This window comes from Sceloporus occidentalis, unplaced genomic scaffold, assembly GCF_023333645.1.
Source record: "Sceloporus occidentalis isolate IW3139 unplaced genomic scaffold, rSceOcc1.0.p SCAF_196, whole genome shotgun sequence".
NCBI lineage: Eukaryota > Metazoa > Chordata > Lepidosauria > Squamata > Phrynosomatidae > Sceloporus > Sceloporus occidentalis.
In genome coordinates, this window is record NW_028317176.1 from 617,501 (window position 1) to 625,000 (window position 7,500).

Below are 7,500 nucleotides of genomic sequence, written 5' to 3' on the forward strand. Positions count from 1 at the left end.
CCGCCAGCTTCTGCCCGCCCCCACCCTCCGCTCCCCCCTACCCTGGGGTTTCCTTTTCTCGCACGTCTCGCAGAGCGCAGGCATCCAGTTTGGCTCAGGTCCCCCGATCCGCCTCTCGCGGCTTCAATCCCGTTAATGATCCTTCCGCAGATTCACCTGCGGAAACCTTGTTACGACTTTTACTTCCTCTAGATAGTGTGAGGCTGCAAGGCAGGTACAATGGTAGAGTCCGGTATGCAGGTACGTACCCTAGGAATCAGCAGATAGGACAGGCGAGAATAAGCCGAAGTCAGGAACGAAGCCGAGGTCAGGGAAAATAGCGAGCTGCGAGGTCAAAATCCGAAGCCTGAGTCAGGAAACCAAAATATCGGGAATACCGTTAAGTATCCAAGGGTCGGGATATAGAGAGCAGCAGAGTCGAGGGCAAGCCGGGTTTGGTACACAGAAATCGTCAGGAATAATCAAAATTGCACTAGAGCTCGAATGGAGGAACAATCACTGAGGACTGAGCTAATCTCAGTGCTCAGTTTTTAAACTTGCCGCCTGTGGGCGTACCCCGGCGTCTCCATTCGGGGACGCATAAAGTTTGTTGAGGGCATGCACGCGCGCGCCTAGCGGCAGACATACTGACGGAGGTGGAGGAAGATGGAGACGCGCCGCGGGATCCGGTACCCGCGGGCATCGGGTATTCAGGTGAGTTACTTCGGCGGACCAGGAGTTGCGGACCCTGACAGATCCTCCTCCCGACGAGAGGTCTCCGGACTCTCTCAGGACCTGGACGATCAGGATGTTGATTGTGAAAAGACGTGAGAAGCTCTGGGGCATGTACGATGCCAGCAGGCTCCCAAGAATCTTCGTCCGGGGCATAACCCCTCCAGCGGATAAGGTATTGTAATTTTCTATGATAGTACCTAGAGTCCAGTATTCTTTCGACCTCGTATTCAGGGATATTATCAACTAGGACCGGAGGAGGTGGGTTAGGAAGACGGCCTGGGAACGGATTAACTCTCCACGGTTTGAGCAATGATACATGGAACACGGGATGGATGGACATGGAGTTGGGCAGCTTCAATTCTACTGCTGTGGAGGAGATGAGGCGGCTGATAGTAAAAGGTCCAATGTACTTGGGACCCAGCTTCCTAGTAGGACATGTGAGTTTGAGGTGCCTAGTAGAGAGCCAAACCTCGTCACCAGTTTGATACAGTGGCGTACTGCTGCGATGGTGATCCGCAAAATTCTTGTAATGACGTTGAGCCGTCACTAGGGTTTCGTGAAGCAGGGCAAAAGTTTTGGTCAGTCTATTAGTGTGTTCAGAAACCGAGGGAACAACACTGGGTATAGGAGCTCCAGGTAACATTGTAGGATGATATCCATAATTGGCAAGAAATGGGGACATATTGATGGAGCGATGAATATGATTATTATACGCGAACTCCAATCGTCCTGTAAGTAGGCTGTGTAACACCGAAGATATTGTTCGAGCGTCTGATTGGTACGCTCCGTCTGACCGTTGCTCTGAGGATGGAAGGCAGAGGAGAGAAAATGCTGAATATGGAGTTGTTGGGAGAATGCTTTCCAAAAAAGTGAGGTAAACTGCGAGCCCCGATCAGATGTGATGTCATCAGGTAGGCCATGTAAGCGAAATATATTTTGAACAAAAAGCGTAGCCGTCTCGGAGGCGGAGGGAAGATGTCCATAGGGAATAAAATGTGCCATTTTTGTAAAGCGATCAACAACCACGAGAAGCGTAGTGAAGTGATTGGATGGTGGAAGGTCGGTGATGAAATCCATCGATGTGCTTGTCCATGGTTTGGATGGGGCAGGAAGAGGCTGTAGGAGGCCTGCGGGACGCTTAGGTATCTCCTTGTGTCGGGGATTTGAGGTGAGGAACCCGGAATGCAGGATACCTCACAGCGGTGAGGATAGATGGCAATTCAGCAAGTCCAGGAATAAATAGCCAAAGCCCAGTATTGGAGAAAATAGCGTGACCGTGTTTATTAGCCAAGGTTCAGGAACGGAGAAATCAGCATAAACGATATTCAATAGCCAAGGGTCAGGAACGGAGAAATCAGCATAAACGGTATTTAGTAGCCAAGGGTCAGGAACGTAGAAGTCAGCATAAACGGTGTACAAATAGCCAAGGGTCAGGAACGTAGAAGTCAGCATAAACGGTGTACAAATAGTCAAGGGTCAGCAACAGGAATCAATAGAAATAATCAGCAATTCTATAGAGCTCCGTTAGGCACAATAACTGAGCACTGAGTGATACTCAGTGCTGTTTTTTGAAACTACCACCAGGGGTCGCCCCGCCTCCGTGCGTAATGCCATTGACGCGCGTTCCCCGCCTTCTCCATTCAGGAATCCACAAAGGGAGGTGGGGGCTATACTCTTTACTCAGACGGAGAAGCAGCCGACGGAGTAGTAGTGAGGACGGCAGCGGCGTGGGAACTGGTGCCCGCCATTGGCGGGTACTCGGGTGAGTCGCTTCGTTGGGGTCCTTGCTGAGGACCCTGACAGTACCCCCTCCTTAGGGGAGGCCTTCCGACTCTAGCAGGTTTAGGGCGGTCAGGATGGTGATGGTGAAAAGCAGAAACTAGATCAGGAGCGTGAACCTCTTTAGCTGGTTGCCAAGAATCTTGCCAAGGTATTGTAAACGCCCATGGAAACGTTGAGAGTCCAATATCTCCTTGACCTCATATTCTTCGACGTCATTGACAAGGATTGGAGCAGGAGGATCGGGGCAACGATTAGGATATGGGTTTGCAGTCCATGGTTTAAGGAGGGAGATATGAAATATGGGATGGATGGACATGGTACTGGGTAGCTCTACGGCCAAAGGGGATATGAGGCGAGAGATGCGAAAAGGTCCTATGTATCTTGGACCCAGCTTCTTTGTAGGACAATCAAGACGGAGGTGTCTGGTTGACAACCAAACCTTATCACCCGGGTGGTATGCTGGAGCATCGGAACGACGTTGGTCGGCAAAGAATTTGTGTTGTAGCTGGGTCTTTCTTAGTGTCTCCCTCAGCATATCGTACGTACGTCTTGGTAAGCTTGATGATTTGTTCCGAAACTGAAGGGACAACACATGGTATGGGGGAGCCTGGGAGCATGGAAGGGTGATATCCGTAGTTAGCATAAAAAGGAGACATGTTGATGGAGCGATGGATGTGGTTATTGTAGGCGAATTCAGCCAAAGGTAGGTATTGATCCCAGTCATCCTGTAAATAAGTGGTGAAGCAGCGTAAGTATTAGACTTGTGCATTCGTCTTCGGGCGAACATGAAAACGAACACGAAGAGTGCGTTTTCGTGTTCGTTCCGAAGACATGAAGAAGAGAAGGTAAAACGTAGGCGAAGACGAAGACTCACACACGAAGAATCTTCGCCTTCGTCTACTATTCTCCCCGGTCACTTCCCCATATAACTTACCTTATCTTCACAGCATCGCGGGAGTTGACTGAAGTGGAAATCCGCAGGTTCGTCATCAGGGCTTACAGGGCAGTGTGAGTGAGCCTATTGGTCACCTGCAGGGTCTTCCTCTGGCATCAACCAATTGGTTGATGCCAGAGGAAGACCCTGCAGGTGACCAATAGGGCTCACTCGCACGGCCTTTTTAACTCCTGATTTCCGCTCCCGTTAACCCCTGCGATGCTGCGTTGGATAACGGTAGCAGAAATCCGTAGGGTAAAGGGCTGTGCAAGCGACCAATAGGCTCACTCGCACGGTCCTTTACCACTAGTTGCTAGGCAGAAAAAAAAAATCAACCTGGGACCCTGCTGCAACAGTTAAAAGTCCGTGCCAGCGACCAACAAAGTCGCCGGTACGGACATTTAACTGACACAGCAGGGACACCAGTGGTCTCCCCGCTGTGTCAGTTAAATGTCAGTGCCAGCGACCAACAAAGTCGCCGGTACGGACATTTAACTTAGCATAAATAACTTACTATAACTTCGGACACAATGCTGCCCTCTGTTGGTTTTACATTAAGTAGCATATGCTTGAAATCCAAAGTTATTATGCTACTCAGTGTAAAACCAACAGAGGGCAGCATTCTGTCCGAAGATATATTAGCCATATGTGGCAGTGTGTTCATTTTAATTTATTAATTATTTAAATAAAATATATCCCCATGATCCGCTGGTCTCCCCGCTGCAACAGTTAAATGTCCGCACTCGCGGACATTAATTCTGTCGAACTTGAAAACTCTTTTTTTCTATTTATTTTGGGGTTTTTTTGTATTAAACTGTTAGACGAAAGCATCATGGGAATGTATTTTATTTGAATAAATGCAAATGAGCTCACTGCCACAGATGGCTAATATATGTTCGGACAGAATGCTGCCCTCTGTTGGTTTTACATTAAGTTGCATAATGACTTTGGATTTCTTTCAAGCATATGGAACAATGCTACTTAATGTAAAACCAACAGAGGGCAGCATTCTGTCCGAACATATATTAGCCATATATGTTCGGACAGAATGCTGCCCTCTGTTGGTTTTACAGTAAGTAGCATTGTTCCATATGCTTGAAATCCAGTTATTTATTATGCCACTTAATGTAAAACCAACAGAGGGCAGCATTCTGTCCGAAGACATATGGCTAATTTATGTTCGGACAGAATGCTGCCCTCTGTTGTTTTTACATTAAGTAGCATTGTTCCATATGCTTGAAAGAAATCCAAAGTTATTATGCAACTTAATGTAAAACCAACAGAGGGCAGCATTCTGTCCGAACATATATTAGCCATCTGTGGCAGTGAGCTCATTTGCATTTATTCAAATAAAATACATTCCCATGATGCTTTCGTCTAACAGTTTAATACAAAAAACCCCCAAAATAAATAGAAAAAAAGAGTTTTCAAGTTCGACAGAATTAATGTCCGCGAGTGCGGACATTTAACTGTTGCAGCGGGGAGACCAGCGGATCATGGGGATATATTTTATTTAAATAATTAATAAATGAAAATGAACACACTGCCACATATGGCTAATATATCTTCGGACAGAATCCTGCCCTCTGTTGGTTTTACATTAAGTAGCATTGTTCCATATGCTTGAAAGAAATCCAGTTATTATGCTACTTAATGTAAAACCAACAGAGGGCAGCATTCTGTCCGAACATATATTAGCCATATGTGGCAGTGTGCTCATTTGCATTTATTCAAATAAAATATATTCCCATGATCCTTTCGTGTAATGGTTTAATACAAAAAAAACCCCAAAATAAATAGAAAAAAAGAGTTTGCAAGTTCGACAGAATTAATGTCTGCGAGTGCGGACATTTAACTGTTGCAGCGGTGAGACCAGCGGATCATGGGGATATATTTTATTTAAATAATAGATGAAAATGAACACACTGCCACATATGGCTAATATATCTTCGGACAGAATGCTGCCCTCTGTTGGTTTTACTCTGAGTAGCATAATATTCTGCCCGAGAATATATTAGCTATATATGGTAGTGAGCTCATTGGTCCCCAGCAGGAGGCCCCCTGCTGGCGACCAATAGAGTTGTAGCAGAGCTGCTGCGGTACGCGTTAACCCCGTATTAACCCCTTAACCGGAAAAAACGAAGAAAAAACGAATATTCGCCCGAAGAGAAGACAGGAACGGGCAAATATTCGCGGAATACGAAGATTTTTTTTTTGACGAAGACGAGCACAAAGACGAACACGAAGAGCCCCCTGGTGCCCAAGTCTAGTAAGTATTGCTCTAATGTTTGGTTGGTACGCTCGGTCTGACCATTGCTCTGAGGGTGGAATGCCGTGGAAAGAGACGGTTGTAAATGCAGCTGTTCACAGAATGCCTTCCAGAACCGAGAGGTGAATTGGGAGCCACGATCAGATACAATATCAGTGGGCAGACCATGTAAGCAAAAGACCTCTCGAATGAACAGAGAGGCTGTCTCCGCAGCGGAGGGCAGGTGATTGATAGGGGTAAAATGTGCCATCTTGGTGAAGCGATCTACTACCACCATTATTGTAGACTGGTTGTGTGAAGGAGGCAAGTCTGTGATGAAATCTACAGTGATGTTGGTCCATGGTTTTGAGGGAATCGGCAGCGGTTGTAGAAGACCGGCGGGTCTCTTGTGCATCTCCTTGGAGCGGGCACAGGGAACACAGGAGGGTACGAATGATGCTACGTCTTCCTTTACTTCAGGCCACCAGAAGAACCGTTGTATCAAATCGAGGGTCTGTTTGGTAACTCCATGACCTGCTGCAGGGGTGTCGTGGAATGACTGTAGGATCCCCAGACGGTCCTCGGGTGGAACGTAGACAAGGTTGTTATGATAGTAATAACCGTGTTGGTATCGCAACCCGGGAATCTCAGAAGGGTTAATGTCTCTTGAATGTTGACGCACAGAATCCCATACTGAGTGGGTAACAGCTAGGAAATGATTAGGGGAGAGGATTGTGTCCTGATCTGAGGATGACGAGGGTAAGTCATACATTCGGGATAGGGCATCCGCCTTGACGTTGCGAGACCATGGACGATAGGTGATATGCAGTGGAAACCGGGTAAAAAATAGTGACCATCTTGCTAGTCGAGGTTGTAGACGTCTAGCCGAACGTAGATGCTCCAAATTTCTATGATCCGTCAAGACGGTGATGGGGTGAAGGGTACCTTCGAGAAGATGTCGCCACTCCTCCAGTGCTAGTTTTATGGCCAACAGTTCACGTTCGCCTATACAGTAATTTCTCTCGGCAGGTGAGAGCGTTCTGGAGAAGAAGGCTACAGGATGAAGTTGCCCATCAGAGTCTTGTCTTTGGGAGAGGACAGCACCTACAGCGGTGTCAGAAGCATCGACCTCGAATGTGTATGGTCTCTGTGGAACAGGTAGTTGAAGGATAGGAGCCGAGGCAAATTTCTCCTTCAAGTAGTCAAAGGCCTTTTGGGCCGCCTCCGTCCAAATAAATCTTTGTTTTTTAGAAGAAAGGATCGTGATAGGTTGTATAGTTCGTGAAAAATTGCGAATTAATTTGTGATAAAAGTTTGCGAAGCCGACGAACCGTTGTATTCCTTTACGGTCTGTAGGAGCTGGCCAGTTGAGAATTGCCGTAACCTTTTTGGGATCCATCTCTATACTGGTCGGAGACAAGATATATCCCAGGAACTCTATTCTCTGTACCTCGAACATGCATTTCTCCAATTTGACATTGCTGAGGACCCTGACACCTTGGCTCGAGCACACGTAGAGCAGGATGACACAAAGGCCTTCACAGCTTCCTTAAGTGTCGGCCACCAGAAAGATCTCTGAATCAAATCTGATGTTTGTAGGATACCTCCATGTCCGGCGATGGGTGTGTCGTGAAAGGCTTGTAGAACTTGTAAACGAACCTCTGGAGGGACAAAAACGAGGTCATTGTGATAGTAGAGACCATGCTGGTATTGTAGTTCGGGAACCTCTGGTAAGGGGTTGCGTGAAGAATACTGTCGAACTGAGTCCCAGATGGTGTGGGTCATGGTAAGAAACTGTGTAGGGGATAAAATGGTGTTATCT